General features: G+C 33.4%; 1 protein-coding gene across 1 annotated transcript in view; it reads right to left on the bottom strand.

Moving 5' to 3' along the window:
* The window catches only part of LOC107626994, a 5,516-nt gene extending 3,879 nt beyond the window's left edge, over positions 1-1,637 (bottom strand). The window contains exon 1 of the mRNA XM_016329877.2: positions 1,578-1,637. The gene's annotated coding sequence lies outside the window, so the exon portion shown is untranslated. The remainder of the gene's footprint in view (positions 1-1,577) is intronic.

Genomic DNA, 3,756 nt, shown 5'->3' with positions numbered 1-3,756 from the left:
AACCTGAGACCTTCGCCTCACCAATGTCCCAATAAAACAATACGCCTAACGAGATGCCTCTCGACCTGCATCTGAAAAACAACAACATAGTATGGAATGAGAACTGGAGGTTCTCAGTATGGTAAAGGTGCCACACACATAATATATAAGGTCCTGGGAATGCCAGAGGCAATCCTAAAACACCGACACTCAGATTGTAGAGCTTAAAGTATTAAACAGAAGCCATAAAAGGTGGGTTTTCTAAGAATATGTAAACCTGACTTAACTTAACCTTAAACCTAAATCTCATACTGCCATTCCTCCATACCTCCAACTCCATCATGCATTTTCACAAACAAATAGACAGATAAAGGCAAACACAAGAAGGTTACAAATACTGCAGGTAACAAATACACATTTAGCATGACAAATACAGATAAGCACACCCAATTAACGCACAAGCAAGTAATTCAAGTAATATGCATATGATGCATGCCTGTCCTATGGCTGATGAGGCTCATCTGTCGGTTATCCAGCCAACCCGACAAGTCTGAATTGTCCTTAGACGGTCCTCCGACGTGCATCCCCAAGAGTCTATGCATAGCTTTTTTTTCATATAGTCAATATTGCTCAATGGGGGTAACATTCCCGGGAATTTATATAGTGCCCGGTCACACTTACGTCGTAGGGTCAACAGAGTATCTAGTTTTCAACCTGGTACACGTGGTGGCAAGCCACAACACTTAATCCAGGGAATCTCGTATCTCAGATTATTCAAATTCATAAGCCATTTAAATAATTCAATTAAAATTCATCAACATCCACATCATTCTCAATCGCATTTCATTCCTCATCATAAATCAATCATATTCAATCCTTATCCTTCATTATCACACCTCCCATTCCATCCATCAATAGTTCCAATTCAAAATATAATTCATTCTTTTCTAAATGAATCAAACTTAAAACATGCTCATTTTCTTAATAACTCAAAATCAAACCATATAACCTTTGAACCTAAATCTTTTTAAATAATCATATAAACAAAATCTCTAATTTTTATAAAATTTCAGCAGCATCTCCTCTAAAACTCGAATTTTGCCACCCTTTTCGGGTCCAAACCTACTTTCTTTTCAATTCAACATACCCTTCCTCATCATCATAACAATCACCACAATAAATCTACCTCAGATAAACAATTATACTCATACAATATTCAAATCCAACAACCCAAAATTCAACTAAGAATCATAGTTCACAAATCCTAGGCTTTTAACATAAAATACCTCATTATCACAACAACCTCCACAATAGTTATACCTCAAATCAATAATTCACCAAATCATTAGTTAATCAACAAGCACCAAACCAACCATGTTCATCAACAATAACATTCAACCATAATTCTCTCCAAATTAACATAACAACATTCACCATCCAAAATTAATAACTAATTATTCAATAAACTTCAACCAAATATATTCATCGACAAATTACTAAACATTAAACATACACCTGCATTCCAATTTATCCTATGGTCGTCTAGCCTAAGTTTTCACAGAACATTATATATTAAATGCAAGAGACCTAAACCATACCTTGGCCGATTTCCACGTAACGACCAAAGCTATTTATTCAAAACCAAGACAGCCCCTCAAAACTCAACTAATCTGCTTCCTCCAAGTTCCAGTATTCACAATTTCAAGCTCCAATTATTTATTCACAACATAATACACATTCATAACACATATATATCCAATTTAATACTCAAAGCTCAAATTCAATGAAAATAAAATAGAATTATCGCATCCTCACCTTACCCAAGCTTCACATAATCAAGAGTGAACGTTTTTCTCAAGCTAATTGGATCCTAAAACATCAAAAATCAAATAAATTCAACACCCCTTCTCAAAACTCGAAAATTGGGGGAAATGAGAGGCTGAAGTGAAATAGCAAGTTACCTATAAAATTGTTTCGGTAGAAATGTAGAGCTTAACGCGGTGGACGCGTGGCCGCAAATGGTGCGGCGATTGGAGCTCGGACGGAGAAGTTACGGGGATCGGAAATTTACGTGAGGGTTACGGGAATGTTTCATTCTTCTTTTCCCCTGGGAAGCTTTCAGCTTCGTTTACGTTGAAATGAGGGGGACGAAGGCTTGGGTTCACTTAAAAGGGCTGGTCCGGTTGGACCGACAGCCCGATTCGGGTCTGGTTCAACCGGTTCGGTCCGTTCGGTCCAATTTTGGACCATTTTCTTCGAAATTGGTGTCAAAATTCTCGTTTCGATGAGCTCTATCCTAATTTAATATAATATTTACGTTTTTAATCCTCCTTATTAAAAACTAATTTATTGACTAATTATCTACTAATTTAATCGGAGTTTACATTTTAAAGAGTGCTTTTAAAATTAAAGTAATTTTTTATTTAGCAACACTTTTTAAAAAGTGTTGTTAAAAAAATGTTACTAAAATATAAAAAAATTATTTTAATTTTAGCAATACTTTTAAAACACCATAACTACCGTAACATAGCTCCAATTCATTCAATCTAATCCAAATCGAAAATCGATTAAAATAGCACTAATTTAGATTTGATTGGATTATATTTTTGGCAAATCACATGGATTAAATTAAATTTTAGATTTACTTCTCAAAACCGGTCTAATATATATCACTATTAGAAAAATCATTTTTAGTGGCCATTTATTTTATTTTTAGCAATACTATACATAGCCGCTAATATATTTACTAACTATTAGATATATGATTAGCTGTGTTATACTTTGTCACTAAAAAATTGTAGCTGCAAATATATAATTGTTGGTAAAGACTTTTTTAATAGCCACAAAAAGTATATAATTATCATTATAACATATAGTAATAATGACATATATAATTGACGCAAAAACATAAATTAAATAAGACATATAATAACTATTATATTATTGCCACTAAAAATTTGTCATTAAAAATGACTTTTTGTTGTAGTGTGTGTAAATATATTGTAAGTTTTATTGTACTGGAATTGTTGCTGCTGCCACAGGCATGGATGGACAGATAAAGGTATCTTGTAAAGAATTCGCTTTTCGTGATTTGTCAGAAGTTAAAGCTACATATTAACTTACTATTTTATCAAACAGCTTTCTTTATTTGAAATTTTTTTATAAACTCTTGGGAACTGTTGTACAGACATCTGATAGGGATGAAAGGGTGATTTGTTACATTGTTAATTCAGCCGAATATTGCCATAAAACGGTCAGTAAATTTCTTTATCATGCTTAATTTAGTTCAAGACGAGTAAATGCCAGTTTTACTTAGCCTTGCATATGGCAGGCCGGTGAACTGGCTGAGAGTGTTTCCAAGATAATAGATCATCAGTATGCAGATGGGGTGGATATGTCAGAAGTGCAGGTACTATTATCTTCTCACCAAAATGATGCTTTTCTCTGCAAATGTCATTCTAAGAGAATTGTGCAATCATGCAGGATGAATTTTCAGCTGTTATAACAAAGCCGTTGGTGACCTTGGTGCATGACCTTGGATATTGGAACAATTGCTGGGTAGGCTACAATTCTTTAGATATCTATTTGAGGGGTAAAAAGTTTGTTCTCTAAACACTAAACAGAGTAACGTGTGAGCACTTGATTCATGTATCTTCAAATCATACTCTAACCTAAAATAAAGATAAGATGGTATTTTAAAAAATAAAATAAATATTTTATTTTATTTTAGAAAAAAATATAGAGAATTAACTTTTTTATTATTAATATTAACTAAGT

Source organism: Arachis ipaensis, chromosome B02, assembly GCF_000816755.2.
Source record: "Arachis ipaensis cultivar K30076 chromosome B02, Araip1.1, whole genome shotgun sequence".
Classification (NCBI taxonomy): Eukaryota; Viridiplantae; Streptophyta; class Magnoliopsida; order Fabales; family Fabaceae; genus Arachis; species Arachis ipaensis.
Note: the sequence above shows the minus strand (reverse complement) of the source record. Positions and strands in the feature narration are given on the sequence as shown.